A 19,505-nucleotide genomic window follows, 5' to 3' on the forward strand; every position below is an offset into this window, starting at 1 on the left:
GCTCATTAGATGCCTAGCACAGTCTTCCGATTGCCACTTCCTCCCCGGGCTTGTTTTGCATCTGAGCGCCGAGCCCCTGTGTCCGGGCATGGAGCTGATTCTGCCAGCCGACGCTCTGACCCTCCAGCCCTGTTTGAAGGTTTTCGGCGGTGGTGTGTGAATTAAAAAAAAATGAAAACGTCAGAATTCCATCAAACTTCCATCTATTCCGTTGTAAGGTAAAAAAAATATAATCTTTATTATGCATATTTAAAGTGTTCTCATCCCCCTCCAAAACTTTGATGAAAAACAATGGCGTCTCTCTGCGCCGATTTTTCAATCTGCACTGCTTTCTCTTAACTCACCAGAAGGTTTTTCGGGAGTGGCCAGATACGCCGACCTTATATAAATGTTTGGGGGGCAAACTTTGAAAAATGCTAAAAACTGGCATAGACATGAGGTAACGTCCCCTATGACGTCAAAAAAATTGACCTCAAAAAATCGTAACGAACTCAGTTATGTTGGGGAAACATTAATTTAAAAACATACGCCAAAAAACACGGAGTGCGCCAAAAAAACAGCGCAAATGACCAGGGAAAATTGAACCCATATCATCAAAGAACCTCTCTGAGAGAAGTTCCTGAATCTGACAGTGTGAGCAAGCTGAATTAGCATGCACAATTTAGATGACAAGATCACTGAAGCACCTTGGGGCATTGACTGTATCTGCTGATAATTCCATTTTGTACTTATTAACTAATCATTTTTAGGACTTTAGTACTTGTGAAAACCTATGACTGTGCTATTCCCTGGCAAGAAATACCTAGCAAGCCATTAGCACAGAGATATTGCAACTGATTATTCTACTCAGTTCACGTAGATAATTCTCAGAAAACACATTTGTCATTATTCTGTTTTGGAGACACAAGAAAACTACTCTTTAAAATTGCTTCTGATATTGGTAAATATACTTGACAACATACATCATGAATAAGAATATAAGATTGAACACATTTCCCACAGAAGAAAAGCATCCTCCTTTATTATTCCTGCTGGCACACCTCATATTGTGGTCACATGTACTTTGGTAGGAAGAATTGGATTATTCAATTTTAGATGCTGTAATCATCATCCTTCAAATGAAGGTTAAACTTCATGTGAACGGAAAGGTAAGATATGCAACTGGGATAACTACACAGCATCTGTGCCTTTAAGAAATTTAAAGAGGAATCATGTTAGTCCCTGGATGCTTAGTTCTCTTTTTTGTCTATTTTCTCTCCTCCCTCCTCTCGTGCAGGCATTAAACCCTCACTAGGGTATGGTTCCACAAGTGCCAGTTGCTCTCTGAACCTTGACCAAGGGCCCTTCATTCATGAGTTAGCCTTGACAGTGAGTGTCAGGAGGATACCTATGCAACCATACTTGGGTATGTGTAGCATGTTCCGTTAATGTTCATGTTAATGTTCAGCTCGGAGCAAAATCTGCTTATTTTTTTAGTGTGGATTTACCTTGAAAACCATTATCAATTTTTCCATCTTCTAAATTTATTTATTTCACACAAATCAAAGAACTAGAATATGAAATCTGAGCTCGGATTAAATTCAGAAACACTCATTTGAGCTAAATAGACTATATTACCTATTTACAAAGATGCCGTGCAATCCAATATCGCCTCACATCACATCTTGGATGATTCAAAACTAATGGAGATTATTTTTCATTTATGAATCTGTGTAATTCATTTGAAAAATCTATACCAAGGAACTAACTTTAAATCTTGGAACAATTTATTTTGTTATACAGCTGTGACCACATATATGCTTATATATTCATGTGTATAATACACTCCTATAGGTACTTTTAAATTAATTAGTTGTTAACATTTTTAGCAAATTTACCAAGATCAACTAGATGGAGTCTGTCATCTTTTTTGCACTGTTAGTCATGGGAAACATGACAATCCATAATTAAACTTCAGCTTCCAGCATCTCTTTAGTAGGATAAATGAAGGAAAACCATTTGCACCATTTAAGCAGCTAGCTCTGAACTGATATTGGTGGTGTCCTGGGGACGGTTCTGCCATTCATGCTCATGGTTGTGGACTATGTGGTTGCAAGCCAACCCACACTGCGATATGTGTGCGCTCTAGGTCCGTGCAGCAGAGCTGGTCTCCAGTCGTCTTGGGTAATCCTTGCCACTGGACCAAGTCTTAGCTCTGTCAAGCCCGTGTAGTGGCTGGTGTGCAACGGCCACCACACGTTAAAAAAAAATCCACGCACAGGCATCTTCCACCCTTCAACATGTAGTTCGGGACCTAGAATATTAGTTCTTCATTGAAACACCTGTGAACTCACCCCTTTTTGGCGTGGAAGCAAGTCATCCTTGATTCGATGGTCTGCCTATGATGATGATGATGATGACTGTGGAGGATATCACAGCCAAGCTTGATCATGTCCTCAATCAGCATCCACATATGCGCATTTCCAGCAGAGGTCACTGCAGAGCTATCAGCAGCAAGAAATAAAAATAGAAAATGCTGCAGATGTGCAGCAGGACTGTCAACATCTGTAAGACAGGTTATGACACTTCACATAGGTACCATTCATCAGTCACACATCAGTATGCAGATCCTTCAGACTAACCTACAAGTCGGTGAGTGAAAAACAAGGATTGTGGAATGCAACCTTCATTTGAAAGATGATAAATGATGCACATAAAATGATATGATTTAATTTTTATCATTATTTAGATAGATATCTGCCCCAAAGTAGTACCTCATAGGAAGTGTCCTTGAATGTTTTTCAAAGGGATGGTCGGTTTATTTGTTCTTGTGATCATCAGGAACAGTGGAAAATAGAACACTCCCATTTTAAACAGCTAGTGTCAGCATCAGGCACACTTAAGTACATGATTGGGTAGATGCAGAGTAACACTCCCTCTACTCTGCCCCAGGCCCCCAACAGCCTTTCCTACTTGTGATCGCTGTGAGCAAGATTGTAAATTGTGTTGTGGGCTAGAAACTGGGTTGATACTGTTAAAACTCACTTCTACATAGAACTTTTACAGCCGGCACTAAGCAGAAACTTTAATTCCATCGGTTAGGGCTGAACTCGAATCGCAAATCTCAGAGGTAAAAAGTCGGCATAGAAACTCACTGTGTAACAGTCATTTGCACAGTTTCCTTGACCAGACATACGTGTTAATCATTGGTTCTGTTTTCTATTTTTATTTGTTATTTAATTTTTCCTTTCTGAAGTCTCATTACACCATTTCTTATCATTGACAATTTCCTGTTTCGCAAGGGATTTTGAGTGCATATGTTCAAATGAGAGACCACTTAGCTCACTAGATGAAATTTTAAGGAGCCAGATACATTACTGGTATCCTTAATGCTATTGTTCTATTCCCCATTATCCTATTCAGAATATAATTTGGGAGGCATTCCTGTTTTCTGCATCTAGACAAGGGACTTGATGTATCGCACTAAATGCACATTTCTAAGGGGCAAGTCTGGGTGACAACAAAGGAGACCCAAGACCGAGAGGTGAAAATTGCCCCTTTTTATAGCCCTGTTTGCGCCTCCGGGGGGCACTAACAGGACACAATGGCGTTTTTGCCCAGGGTGGGAGCGGGGGGGAGGAGGCCACGATTGCCTCGCAGGAAATTGCCCCGAAAGTGTTGGGGCGCTCTACCTGCGATTAGCACCCCAGGCAGACGCGCAACCAGCGATGACATCATCACAGCGTGCGCCGGCCCCTCACCGCCCCGCACCATTCCCTTAACCACCCGCGGGGGAAATTGCCCCACGGGCTGCGAAGCCGGCGGACATCTGCTGCTGGGGCGCCTCTTAAAGGGGAGGCCTTTAGTACCCTGGGCCGCCATCTTTATTTGTCGCCCAACTCTTGCGTCGGCCCAACCATGGCGGTGCTAGCGTGAACCGGGTCGCCATTGTGCAGCCTGGCGCTCCATTTTGAGTGCCGGGCTGCTGGCCCAGTTGATCGTGTCCCTGCTGGCCAGTGGTAGCCACCAAAGGGCCTGCAGAGTGTGCAGCGGCCCCCCCTTTAAGGGAAATCATATTTGACAAATTTGCTGGAGTTCTTTGAGGATGTGCTGAGCAGGATGGATAAGGGGGAACCAGTGAATGTGATGTATTTGGACTTCCAGAAGACATTCAATAAGGTGCCACATAAAAGGTTACTGCACAAGATAAAAGTTCACAGGGCTGGGGGTAATATATTAGCATGGATAGAGGATTGGCTAACTAACAGAAAACAGAGAGTCGGAATAAATGGGTCATTTTCCGATTGGCAAACAGTGACTAGTGGGGTGCCACAGGGATCGGTGCTGAGACCTCAACTATTTACAATCTATATTAATGACTTGGATGAAGGGACTGAGTGAAATGTAGTCAATTTTGCTGATGATACAAAAATGGGTGGAAAAGCAAATTATGAGGAGGATACAAAAAATCTGCAAAGGGATATAGACAGGCGAAGTGAGTGGGCAAAAATTTGATAGATGGAGTATAATGTGGGAAAATGTGAGGTTATCCACTTTGGCAGAAAAAATAGAAAAGCAAATTACAATTTAAATGGAGAAAAATTGCAAAGTGTTGCAGTACAGAGGGGCCTGGGGGTCCTTGTACATAAAACACAAAAGGTTTGAATGCAGGTACAGCAAGTAATCAGGAAGGCAAATGGAATGTTGACTTTTATTGCAAGGGGGGATAGAGTATAAAAGCAGAGATGTCCTGCTACAACTGTACAGGGTATTGGTGAGGCCACACCTGGAGTACTGCGTACAGTTTTGGTCTTCGTATTTAAGGAAGGATATACTTGCATTGGAGGCTGTTCGGAGAAGGTTCACTAGGTTGATTCCGGAGATGAGGGGGTTGACGTATAAAGATAGGTTGAGTAGGTTGGGTCTATACACATTGGAGTTCAGAAGAATGAGAGGTGATCTTATCGAAACATATAAGATAATGAGGGGGCTTGATAAGGTGGATGCAGAAAGGATATTTCCACCTTCAGGGGAAACTAAAACTAGGGACTATGGGCTCAATTTTGGCCCACCCCCTTTTTTGGCGCTCTTGCCGGAGATGTGCCGCTTTTCTCCGTTGATAAGTGCGGTGAAAAAAAATCGCTCCCCACTTTGTTCACTGTCCGGCCTTTCCCCGGTCGTCGCGCAGCGTGGCCAGTCGAGTCAGGGGCGGAGCCATCGTCCTGCACTGAAAATAGCGCTGGGACGTCTGCGCATGCGCATTGGATTGGAGTCGGGTCGCGATGTCCGCGCATGCGCAGTAGCGCCGAAATTTGGCAATCGGACATTTTTAAAAGGAATCGTAGCTGCTTGTGTTTTGCTGTCCAGTGAGTTTGCTTCCTGCAGCCTATGTGTGCTCCGATGTCGGCAGTTCCCGCCCCTATCCCTGGCCGAGTGGTCTCCTGGTCGTCCCGCATCTATCCCAGGCCGAGTGGCCTCCTGCACTGGCCGGCCCACTGTTGAAGTAGCTGCTTGTGTTTGCCATTTGCCCTTGCTGCAGCCTGTCCTGTGAGTTTGCTTCCTGCAGCCTGTGTGTGCTCTGATGTCAGCAGTTCAAACGCTCCCGCCCCTATCCCAGGCCGAGTGGCCTCCCGCACTGGCCGGCCCATTGCCTTCCCGGGCCGAGTTTTCAGATGAAGGTAGGACCTAGTTCTATTTTTTATTTCTTCTTGAATGCTTATTACTTTTTGTGGTTTGTTTTGCGCTTTGTAAATCTTGGTGCAAGGTCCTCTCCGCTTCCTTTCCCGGCTCATCCCAGGCCGAATGGCCTCCGATGTACCTACCTGTGCTGATTTCTTAACTCTCCGCAAGGGTTTTCTGAAGTGGCCACATACGCTGGCCTAAGTAGATTTGGAGTAACTATTAGCTTGCCAAAGTGGCCTGAATGGCCAAAACTGGCATAGCTGGCTGGTAATGCCCCCTTTTGAGAAAAAAAACAAAACTAAAAAAATCCTAACTAACTCACTTACACTGGCGCAAATTCAATGTGCAAAATGGGGATTTTTAAGATACTCCAGAAAAGTCAAGTTGCTCCAAAAAAAAATGGAGCAACTCCTGGCCAAAATTGAGCCCTATAGTATCAGAATAAGGGGTTGCCCATTTAAAACTGAGATGAGGAGGAATTTTTTTTCTCAGAGGGTTTTAAATCTATGGAATTCTTTGCCCCAGAGAGCTATGGAGCTGGGTCATTGAATATATTTAAGGCGGAGATGCACAGATCTTTGAGCGATAAGGGAGTAAAGGGTTATGGGGAGCGGGTGGGGAAGTGGAGTTGAGCCCATGATCAGATCAGCCATGATCTTATTGAATGGTGGAGCAGGCTCGATGGGCCAAATGGCCTACTCCTGCTCCTATTTCTCGTGTTCTTATGTTGTAGCATGTTGGCACTACACGCTGGACTTAACGCCGCGCTACCGCCCCAGGAGAGCTCCTCAAAAGGAAGCGCAACGCTGGAGACAATGCTCTGCTTCCTTTGAGGGATGTGCAACCCAATTCCGCATCAGGGCAGGACTTCCGAGCCGGGCGCAGGAAGTCCCAGCCCCGGAAGGTTACCACTCCCAATCGGGGCAAAGAGCAATTTCTTGCCCCACATTTTAAGTTAGAGATTCAATCAGCTGGATTTAAAGTTTATTATTTGGACAGAATTGTTTCTACCCAATTGCCTTTTATGGGTAGGCAAGATCAAAGAGAGTCAAAGGAAAAGGCCCCCTGTAAACTCACTCCACACAAGTATGTAAACATATTTTCCCAGCAATTTTTGCCATAATGTCTTTTCTGAAAGAGAGATGCATTAATCTACAAAATGTATTTCAAAATTATTAAAATTTATCATCTACCAGCTACATTTAATTATGCAAAGAAAAGCAGTAAATGAGATCAGACTGGGTACTTTATTTTGCAGGAGATCCAGATATATTTCTATCATTTTATAAAAAGTTTAATGAACACGATGCGACAATTATTTTTTGAGTAAAGCTGGTTTTCAACCACTTATGAACCGTGACAAAATTAAAGAAGCCAATTCCATGTTCAATCTTAGACTAAAATGCTTCATTTTGGTCAAACTGATATCCAATTAAATATCCATTGTGATTTCTGATTAAATATAGAAAAATATTAAAGAGAGCCGAATGGTTTATAACTCTGCCTTTCACGACCAAGGCAGATTTTGATATATTCGGATCGATGTTCAGCATTGTCAGAAGATATATGGGCCTAGAAAGTCGTCTCGGGCGGTGGCCCAAAATGGGCGGTATCGGATTGGCCGCCCGTTATGTCCAGCACCACAAATTGAGTATGCTGATCTGTATGTTTAATTATGTATTCCCATTGGGTGAAACTCCATGCCGGGAGCGTCGCCTCACAAAATGTTCTCTGCAATTTGTTACACATTACCATTGTCTATGTGGAGGTCTAACTAGTTAAGTGTGTACTCTACTAACCTTGTATAAGGGACTTCCTGCTTGTTTGAATATCAAATATTGGATATCGTTCTCAGCATTTGGTCCCCAAACCTCAACATCATTATATCATCAGTTTTTGCTAAGAATTAACCTTACAGAAGGGAACTACTATTATCTGCTCTGTGCTAAATCAAGCTGCAAAATGTTGTGAAGGGCTCACACCTGGGTTGTGAGTTCTCACTGGGCAATGGAATGGCTTGCAATCTGGTTCCTATACTGTAACACAAAACATTGTTCAATATTGAACCAGTGAAACAAAACCAATTATCCATCCTGAGTTGCACTGTGCAGGCAGTCTGCTTGTTTCTCCCAAACCAAATGCCAGAGCTCTTTATAAAATATTGATATGTATATAAACTACAAAAAGGAACATGCAAGCTCTTACAGCATTCCCCAAATACTTGAGGTTAGGTATCAGCTGTTTGAATCAATAAATTGAAACATCCCCACTGGAAACAGATTGCAACAGTAATTGGCTTTATACGCCAGAAACAAACTTCCTCATTAGAATCGTAATTTAGGTGTCTGACTAGGCTTGCTTCGTAATGATTTCAACCACAGTCCAGGTTGTATATTTGTTTACTAATCAAGTGACTAAAATATTCCTGACCACTATATGAATGTTATCTTTCCAACTTTTGCATTTACACTGAATTCATAAGGAAGCTCTGGAACTGCTCTTCCTTGTTACATTTGTGAAATGTTGCATCTAATCATTGAATTTTAAGTCACGCTGATACACCATTAAAATATTGCAGGAATATCGGCCACATTGCTAAATTAAATCCCATCACAGCACTAATTAAAGCAGAGTGGTAACCTTGCTTGTGACAAGAATATGTCTCCTGTAAAATTCAGCTGAATCTAAGCACCTGACAATCAAAAACTTAGATATCCCACAATACTCTGTAGTTATTTTAATACATTTTTTTCATGGTCATATTTGTTCTCATCAAACATCACTTCGCTGCATTACCTTTGGATAGTCAAAATAAATTCAGTGAATAAAAATGTGATGCAGATTATAGGTTTCTACTGTTTCCTTGTGGAGTGACACTCATCTGTGAATTATTACAAAGCTTTGGGATACACCTCGAAGTTAGCTGTGTATATCATATCTCAGTTATACAACAACAATAACAACAACTTTTATTTATATAGTAAAACATATAGTATGTCCCAAGGTGCTTTACAGCAGTATTATAAGACAAATTATCATACAGTACCAGACATGAAAAAAAATCGTACACTTTATGGCCTTGCAAAGGGCATGAAGTACTTTATGGGTATGCATATCAAAAGTGAATTGACCTTGAATTTGACAGATTGAAATCTCTTATTCAAAGGGTCAATGATGTACGTTTAATACAGCTAAGAGAGTGTTCCTTGTTTGAATCATTCCTATATCAGTACATACTAAAATTAAGTAAATACAGGGTTTGAAAATCATTTGCATACGTCACTAATGAAAATAATACAAGGTAAATGAGCCTAAAATTTCCTGGGTTCTTTATGGGCATTTCTTTCAGTGGTGAAACTCTAGCTAGAGTCTTTGAAAGACAGACAACTTCTGGCAGTACCTACTGATACACTGTGCACTGCCTGGAGATTGATGAATCAGACGTGAGAACTCTCGGTGTATCCCCCATATGCTAAATCAGCAGTGAGCAAACTGAATAAATAAAATTCAACTTGCTCAGTAAAGGGAGAAAATGGTAAGGTACTTTTGAGGACATTCTGTGATTGATGTTGTTATGTATGCAAACCTCACCAATGTGTAAGATTTGCCACTAGGGGTCACACCTGTGGGAGACCTAAAGGTCACCTGTGCACCCTTGGCAAGCAGGTATAAAAGGCAATCCACCATACTGCTTCCTCACTTTGGAGTTACATTAAAGAGACCAAGATCACAATGGTTTGAGCTTACAACACAGTCTTGTGAGTTATTCTGAACATAATAATTAACGACGAGATACAGATCACGAACTTTCATGCCGTAATGGCTGCCGTTGGTATTCTTGAGAGAACTGTTGAGGGTGATGATTGGGAAGCCTTCGTTGAATGTCTCAACCAGTACTTCGTGGCCAACGAGCTGGACACGGCTGAGAAGCGCAGGGCGATTCTCCTCACCGTATGTGGGTCTTCGCTATATGGCCTCATCAAAAATCTGCTGGCACCGGTCAAACCAATGGACAAGACTTACATAGAGCTGTGCACGCTGGTTCGGGAACACCTCAAGCCGAAGGAGAGCATCCTAATGGGCAAGTATCGCTTTTACACGCACCATTGCTCCGAGGGCCAGAACGTGGCCAGCTTTGTCGCCGACCTAAGACGCCTTGCAGGACAGTGCGAATTTGAAGGATCTTTGGGGGAAATGTTGTGGGACTTTTTCGTGCTTGGAATCGGCCACGAGATCATTCTTCGCAAACTGCTGTCTGCCGAATCCCTAGATCTGAGCAAGGCCATCACGATAGCCCAGGCTTTCATATCCACGAGTGACAACATGAAACAGATATCTTCACAGCATCGAAGCTCACCAGTAAGTACTGTGCCATGAAATAATGTCTTCAGCAGGCAGAACTGTACACGGTAAGGCCTACACGACTGGAGACCAGGCCTAGGGTGATTCAGAGGCCGCTGTGGGGTGTGAATGCGTATCCATTAACACCATGTTGGCACTGCGGGGGCAATTATAGAGCCCATCAATGTCGATTCAAGCACGATGTGTGCAAGGACTGTGGAACAATGGGGCACCTCCAGCGAATGGGCCAACGACCTCTGACTCACCATGTGGCAGAGTCAGCAGAGGACGACCGATCCAGCGTGGATCACGCTGAACGAGCAGGAGAGGCAACTCAACCTGAGGATGAGGAGGATGTGTATGAGGTACACACCTTCACCACCAAAAGCCCTTCGATAATGTTAAAAGTCTCCAGTCTCCATGGAATTGGACACGGGGGCGAGTCAATCAATCATGAGCCAGAAGGCTTTTGAGAAACTGTGGGGCAACAAAGCACAGAGGCCAAAACGGAGCCCGATTGATACAACACTGCGCACTTACACCAAAGAACTCATACCTGGTATCGGCAGTGCGGCAGTGAAAGTATTGTACGAGAGAAAGGTGCATGATTTACCACTGTGGATTGTACCAGGCGATGGTCCAACGATGTTCGGAAGAAGCTGGCCAGGGAAGATCCGATGGAACTGGGACGACATCAAAGCACTGTCTTTGGTGGATGACATCTTGTGCGCCCAGGTGCTAAACAAATTCCCCGCATTATTTGAGCCAGGCATCGGCAACTTCACAGGTGCAGATCCACCTTGTTCCTGGGGCACGGCCCGTTCATCACAAGGCCCGAGCAGTCCCATATACGATGCGAGAGAAAGTCGAGATCGAGCTGGACAAACTTCAACGAGAGGGAATCATATCGCCAGTTGAGTTCAACGAGTGGGCCAGTCCAATCGTGCCGGTGCTAAAAAGCGGTGGGACGGTCAGAATCTGCGGGGACTACAAGATAACGATCAACCGAGTTTTGTTACAGGACCAGTACTCACTACCTAAAGCGGAGGATCTATTCGCAACGCTAGCAGGGGGAAAAGTCGTTCACCAAGCTAGATCTAACCTCTGCTTACATGACACAGGAGCTGGCTGAACTGTCAAAGAAATTGACGTGCATCGACACACACAAAGGACTGTTCGTGTACCACAGATGGCCCTTTGGGATTCGCTCGGCTGCGGCCAACTTCCAGAGGAACATGGAGAGTCTGCTGAAATCGGTTCCATGCACCGTGGTGTTCCAAGACGAAATCTTGATCACTGGTCGCAGCACCACCGAACACTTACACAACCTGAAAGATGTTCTCAAGCGACTGGACAGAGTGGGACTCAGGCTGAAACGCTTCAAGTGTATTTTCCTGGCGCTAGAGGTCGAATTTCTGGGGAGAAAGATTGCGGCAGATGGCTTCAGACCCACAGACTCCAAGACGGAGGCCATCAAGAATGCACCCAGACCACAGAATGTGACGGAGCTGTGTTCATTCCTGGGACTCCTCAACTATTTTGGTAACTTTCTACCGGGGTTGAGCACTTTGCTGGAATCCTTGCATTTATTGCTACCAAGGGTGATGACTGGGTTTGGGGTAAATCTCAAGAGACAGCCTTTAATAAGGCCAGAAACCTGCTATACAAGTTACTTGTATTGTATGACCCATGTAAACGTTTAGTACTAGCTTGTGATGCGTCGTCATACAGGGTCAGTTGTGTGTTACAGCAAGCAAATGTGTCAGGCAAATCGCAACCAGTTGCATATGCATCCAGAAGTTTACCCAAGGCTGAAAAAGCCTACAGTATTGTTGAGTAAGAACAGGGTTAAGAAAATGCACCAATACCTATTTGGTCTCTGGTACGAGCTCGAAACCGACCACAAACCGCTTACTTCACTGCTCTCAGAAAGCAAAGGTATCAACACCAATGCTTCGTCCTGCATCCAAAGATGGGCACTAACATTGTTTGCGTATGACTATGTAATCCGCCACAGACCAGGCACTGACAACTGCACTGACGCCCTCAGTTGGCTACCATTGCCCACCACCGGGGTGGAAATGGCACAACCCGCAGACTTGCTTCTGGTAATAGATGCTTTTGAGAGCGAGGGATCACCCGTCACGGCTCACCAGATCAGGATCTGGACTAGCCAAGACCCTGTGCTATCACTAGTAAAAAGCTGTATCCTTAATGGGAGCTGGTCGGCGGTTCCCGGGGAAATGCAAGATGAAATTAAGCCGTTCCACCGACGTAAGGATGAATTGTCCATCCAATCGGATTGTCTCCTATGGAGGAATCGCATGGTTTTGCGAAAAAAAAGGCAGGGAAACGTTTATATGCGACCTACACAGTACCCACCCAGGCATAGTCATGATGAAGACTATTGCCAGGTCTCACGTTTGGTGGCCTGGCATTGACTCGGAATTGGAGTCATGCATACACCAATGCAACACTTACTCACAGTTGAGCAACGCACCAGGAAAATCACACTGAGCCTGTGGTCATGGCCCTCTAAACCGTGGTCCAGAGTCCACGTAGATTTTGCTGGCTCTTTTCTAGGAAAGATGTTTCTAGCAGCAGTGGACGCTTACTATAAATGGATTGAATGTATAATAATGTCATCATGTACGTCCGCTGCCACCTTAGAAAGCCTCCGGGCCATGTTCGCCACCCATGGTCTGCCCGACGTCCTTGTTAGTGACAATGGACCATGTTTCACCAGCTTGGAATTCAACGAGTTCATGACCCGTAATGGCATTTAGCATGTCAAGTCTGCCCCATTTAAGCCAGCATCCAATGGTCAAATGGAATGGGCAGTCCAAACCATCAAGCAGAACTTGAAATGCGTAACGGACAGCTCCTTGCAGACCCGGCTATCTCGGGTCCTGTTTTGCTACCGGACGCGCCCCCACTCGTTCACCGGGGTTTTCCCTGCAGAATTGTTAATGAAGAGAGCACTCAAAACCAGGCTCTCCTTAGTCCACCCGGATCTCAATGATCACGTAGAAACCCGGCGGCACCAGCATAACGTGTACCACGATCGCGCGGCTGTATCGCGTGACATTGAGGTTAATGATCCTGTGTTTGTTCTCAATTACGGTCATGGTCCCAAATGGATTGCTGGCACTGTATTAGCCAAGGAGGGGAAATAGAGTGTTTGTTGTTAAATTGTTGAATGGGCAAACGTGCAGAAAGTACTTGGATCAGACTAAACTGGGATTCACTGACAACCAAGAACAGTTTGAAGAAGACTTTACCATCTATGATCCGCCAACACACACCCAACCAGCAATCAACCTTGCTGTCAACTATGAGGATGAATCCACCATGCCCGACAGTCCGATCAGACCAGCTGCGCTGCCGTGCAGCAATGATCCGACCAATTCACCCATGTCAAGACTTCAACTCAGGCGATCGACCCGGGAACGCAGAGCGCAAGATCACCTCAACCTGTAAATAACTTGTACATAAGACTTTGGGGGGGGGGGGGGGGAGTGATGTTATGTATGCAAACCTCATCAATGTGTAAGACTTGCCACCTAAGGGTCACCTGTGCACCCTGGGCAAGCAGGTATAAAAGGCAATCCACCATGCTGCTTCCTCACTTTGGAGTTACATTAAAGAGACCAAGGTCACAATGGTTTGAGCTTACAACACAGTCTTGTGGAGTTATTCTGAACATAATAGATGTTGGGACCTGGTTTAGGGGTCCAGAGCTGCTCAATATTTGTTTATTGATCTTAGAAAGTTATGGTACAGAAGGCCATTCAGCCCCTCATGTCCGTGCCAGCTGAAGAAGAGTTATTCAGCTCTTGGTCCGCAGCGTTGTAGGTTACAGCACTTCAAGTGCATATCCAAGTACTTTTTAAATGTGATGAGGGTTTCTGCATCTACCACCCTTTCAGGCTGTGAGTTCCAGACCCCCACCAGCCTCTGGTTGAAAAAGGTTCTATTCAACTCCCCTCTAATCCTACCAATTAGTTTAAATCTCTGCCCCCTGGTTATTGACCTCTCTGCTAAGGTCCTTCTACTCTATCTAGGCCCCTCATAATTGTAAGCACCTCAATTAAATCTCCCCTCAGACTCCTCTGCTCCAAAGAAAACAACCACATCCGATCCAATCTTTCCTCACAGTTAAATTCTCTAGTCCAGGCAACATCCTCATAAATCTCCTCTGTATCCTCTCTAGTGCAAACACATTTTTCTTGTAATGTGGTGACCAGAATTGTACGCAGTACTCTTGCTGTGGCCTAATCAGTGTTTTATACAGTTCAAGCATAACATGCTCTTATATTCTATGCCTCAGCTAATAAAGGAAAGCTTTCTGTTATATATGTAAACCTGTATATACTATGTTTACCCACCAGAGGGCTCATCCCCTGGAGCCCCAAGGGATCCCACAATTCCTTGCGTGCACCTGTACATAAGGAGGCCTCACAGGCTGGAGAGACACTCTGAGACCTGTAATAAAGGACTACGGTCACAACTCACTTTGAGCCTGCTGTATCTGGTCTGACTCTGTATTCAGGACATAACAACTGGCGACGAGATACAGATGACGAACCCCACTGCAACAATGCAGAGAACCGTGAGCATCCTGGAGAAATTTTCAGAGGGAGATGGTTGGAAAACCTTCGTGGAGCGATTCGACCAATACTTCGTGGCCAACGAGCTGGAAGGAGAAGTGAACGCTTCCAAACAAAGGGCAATCCTCCTCACCGTTTGCAGGGCACCAACATATGGCCTCATGAAAAATCTGCTCGCTCCAGCAAAACCCACAGAGAAGTCGTATGATGATGTGTGCACACTGGTCTGGGAGCATCTAAACCCGAAGGAAAGTGTTCTGATGGCGAGGTATCGGTTCTACACGTACAAGAGGTCTGAAGGCCAGGAAGTGGTGAGTTACATTGCCGAGCGAAGGTGCCTTGTAGGACATTGCGAATTTGAAGGATACTTGGAGCACATGCTCAGGGACTTCTTTGTACTTGGCATTGGCCATGAAGTAATACTTCGCAAACTTGTGACTGTAGCGACCCCAACCTTGAGTAAAGCCATAGCAATAGCCCAGGCGCTTATCGCCACCAGTAACAATACCAAACAAACCTCTCAGCACACGAGTGATGCTGCAAGTACTGTGAACAAAGTAATGTTGTTTTCAAATCGTAATGTACAGGACAGGACTTACATGCCTGCAGCTGCACATCTGCAGTTGACTCAGAGCCCACCATCAAGGGTGGTGAATGCAAGGCCATGAACACCTTGTTGGCGCTGCGGGGGTGATCATCGTTTCCATTCATGCCGCTTCAAAGGATACGTTTGCAAGGGCTGTGGAACAATGGGACACCTCCAACGTATGCGCAGGCGAGCTGCAAACCCTGCTAATCCTGCAAACCACCATGTTGCAGAGGAGGACAGATCCACGGTGGATCACGATGAACCAGAACCTCAGACTGAGGACGCAGAGGTATATGGGGTACACACATTTACCACAAAGTGTCCACCGATAATGCTGAAGGTTGAATTAAATGGACTCCCAGTGTCAATGGAGCCGGAAACGGGCGCGAGCCGGTCGATAATTAGCAAAAAGACCTTCGATAAATTGTGGTGCAGCAAGGCCTCAAGGCCAGTCTTAACTCCAATTCGCACAAAACTGAGAACGTACACAAAGGAACTGATTCCTGTAATCGGTAGTGCTACCGTAAAGGTCTCCTATGATGGAGTGGTGCAAAATTTACCACTCTGGGTGGTACCGGGCGATGGCCCCACGCTGTTCGGCAGGAGCTGGCTGGGAAAGATACGCTGGAACTGGAACGACGTGCGAGCGCTCTCATCCATCGACGACACTTCATGTGTCCAGGTCCTAAACAAGTTCCCCTCGCTGTTCGAACCGGGCATCAGGAAGTTCCAAGGAGCAAAAGTGCAGATCCACTTGATTCCAGGGGCGCGACCCATGCATCACAAGGCGAGAGCGGTAGCGTATATGATGAGAGAGAGGATGGAGATTGAGCGGGACAGACTGCAATGAGAGAGCATCATTTCGCCGATCAAATTCAATGAGTGGGCCAGTCCGATTGTTCCAGTCCTCAAGGAAGACGGCACCGTCAGAATCTGTGGTGATTACAAAGTAACTATCAATCGTTTCTCCCTGCAGGATCAATACCCGCAACCAAAGGAAGACGACCTATTTGCACCGCTGGCGGGAGGAAAAACGTTCACGAAGCTGGACTTGACCTCGGCCTACATGATGCAGGAGCTGGAGCAATCATCGAAGGGCCTCACCTGCATCAACACGCACAAAGATCTCTTCATTTACAACAGATGCCCGTTTGGGATTCGATCGGCTGCGGCGATATTCCAGAGGAACATGGAAAGCTTGCTGAAGTCAGTCCCATGCACCATGGTCTTCCAGGACAACATTTTGTTGCAGGTCGGGACACCGTCGAGCACCTGCAGAACATGATGGAGGTTCTTAGTTGGCTTAATTATGTGGGGCTCAGGTTAAAACGCTCGAAGTGCGTTTTCCTGGTGCCTGAAGTGGAGTTCCTGGGGAGAAGAATTGCGGCGGTTGGCATCAGGCCCACCGATTCGAAGACGGAGGCAATCAGGAACGCACCAAGACCACAGAACGTGACGAAGCTGCGGTCGTTTCAAGGACTCCTGAACTACTTTAGTAACTTCTTACCGGGTCTTAGCACATTGTTAGAACCACTGCACACTTTACTGCGTAAAGGAGATGAATGGGTACGGGGTAAAAGCCAAGAAAATGCCTTTGATAAAGCTAGGAAACTGTTATGCTCAAACAAATTGCTTGTGTTGTACGATCCATGTAAGCGTTTGGTACTAGCATGTGATGCGTCGTCATATGGTGTCGGGTGCGTATTGCAACAAGCTAATGAATTTGGGAAATTGCAACCAGTTGCTTATGCATCCAGAAGTCTGTCTAAGGCTGAGAGGGCCTACAGCATGATCGAAAAAGAAGCGTTAGCGTGTGTTTATGGGGTACAGAAAATGCATCAATATTTGTTTGGGCTTAAATTTGAATTGGAAACTGACCATAAGCCACTTATATCCCTCTTTTCTGAAAATAAGGGGATAAATACGAATGCATCGGCCCACATCCAGAGATGGGCGCTCACGTTGTCCGCACACAACTACGCTATCCGCCACAGGCCAGGCACAGAAAACTGTGCCTATGCTCTCAGTAGGCACAGCCCGCAGATTTAGTTATGGTAATGGAAGCATTCGAGAGTGAGCAATCACCTGTTACTGCCTGACAGATTAGAACCTGGACGAGCCAAGACCCCTTACTGTCTTTAGTAAAAAACTGTGTGCTCCATGGGAGTTGGTCCAGTGTCCCATTAGAGATGCAGGAAGAAATAAAGCTGCACCAGCGGCGCAGAGATGAAATGTCTATACAGGCAGACTGTATCCTATGGAGTAATCGGGTAGTGGTGCCAAAAATGGGCAGGGACACCTTCATTAATGACCTCCACAGCACCCACCCAAGCATCGTAATGATGAAAGCGATAGCCAGATCCCACGTGTGGTGGCCCGGTATCGATGCAGACTTAAGAGTCCTGCGTGCACAAATATAATACATGTTCTCAGTTAAGCAATGCACCCAGGGAGGCACCACTAAGTTTATGGTCCTGGCCCTCCAAACCGTGGTCCAGGGTCCATGTTGACTATGCAGGCCCATTCTTGGGAAAAATGTTCCTAGTGGTTGTAGATGCACACTCCAAATGGATTGAATGTGTGATAATGTCGGCAAGCACGTCCGCTGCCACCATTGAAAGCCTGCGGGCCATGTTTGCCACGCACGGCCTGCCTGACAGCCTTGTGAGTGACAATGGGCCGTGCTTCACCAGTGCCGAGTTCAAAGAGTTCATGACCCGCAATGGGATCAAACATGTCACATCTGCCCCATTTAAACCAGTGTCCAATGGTCAGGCAGAGCAAGCAGTGCAAACAATCAAGCAGAGCCTGAAGAGGGTAACTGAAGGCTCACTGCAGACTCGCCTATCCCGGGTCCTGCTTAGTTACCGCACAAGACCCCACTCACTCATTGGGTTCCCCCCGCTGAATTGCTCATGAAAAGGGCACTTAAGACAAGGCTCTCGTTAGTCCACCCTGATCTACATAAACAGGTAGAGAGCAGGCGGCTTCAACAGAATACATATCACGATCACGCAAATGTGTCACGCGAAATCGAGATTAATGATCCTGTATTTGTGTTGAACTATGGACAAGGTCCCAAGTGGCTTCCCGGCACCGTCGTGGCCAAGAGGGGAGTAGGGTGTTTCAGGTCAAACTTTCAAATGGACTCACCTACAGCTGACCAGAAGTGCTGGAAGAAGAAAAAAATGGCAACAACAAAAAAAAAATCGGAAATTTGCACATGCGCAGAACCATTTTTTTTCGATCACAAATTTCGGCTCCGCCGCACAAATACTCTTGTGCAAAGCCGGATTTATCGCTACCGCTGGTCACTGTTTGGTGAATTTTGCTAGGTCCGATGATAACGGTAGCCTGGCAGTAAAATAAAATTCCACCACGACTGTCGCCAAAAAACAGGTGAAGTCGCTAAAACCCGAATTTCTAGCCTTGCAAGTACAAAAGTGTGGAAATTATGATGAACCTGTATAAACACTGGTTCAGCCCCAACTGGAGTACTGGGCACCACACTTAGAGATGGTGCGGAAAAGATTTAAGAGAATGATTCCAGGAATGAGGGACTTCATTTATGTTGATAGACTGGAAAAGCTGAGGTTGTTCTCCTTGGAGAAGAGAAGATTGAGATGAGATTTGACAGAGGTGCTCAAAATCATAAGGGGTCTGGACATAGTAGATAGAGAGAAACTGTTCCCATTGGCGGAAGGGTCGAGAACCAGAGGACACACATTTAAAATGATTGGTAAAAGGCGATGGAAGAAACAACTTTTTTATGCAGCGACTGGTTGAGCTCTGGAATGCACTGCCTGAAAAGGTGGTGGAGACAGACTCAATCTTATCTTTCAAAAGGGAGTTGGATAAGTAGTTGAAGGAAAAAAATTTGCAGGTCTGCAGGGAAAGGGCAGGGGAGTGGGACCAGCTAAGAGTCGGCACGGGCTCGACGGGACGAATGGCCTCCTTCCGTGCTGTAACCATTCTATGATTCTATGCCTTCTTAACCACCTTATCTACCTGTCCGACTACCTTCAGGGATCTGTGGATATGCATTCCAAGGTCTCTCTCTTCCTCTACGCTTCACAGTATCCTACCATTTATTGTGTATTCCCTTGCTTTGTTAGCCTTCCCTGAATGCATTACCTCACACTTTTCCAGATTGAATTCCATTTGCCACTTTACTGCCCACCTGACCAGTCCATTGAAATCTTCTTGCAGTCTGCAGCTCTCTTCCTCACTATCAACCACGCGGCCAATTTTTGTATCTTCTGGAAACTTCTGAATCATGCCCCCTACATTTGAAGTCGAAATCA

Source organism: Pristiophorus japonicus, chromosome 16, assembly GCF_044704955.1.
Source record: "Pristiophorus japonicus isolate sPriJap1 chromosome 16, sPriJap1.hap1, whole genome shotgun sequence".
Taxonomy (NCBI): domain Eukaryota; kingdom Metazoa; phylum Chordata; class Chondrichthyes; family Pristiophoridae; genus Pristiophorus; species Pristiophorus japonicus.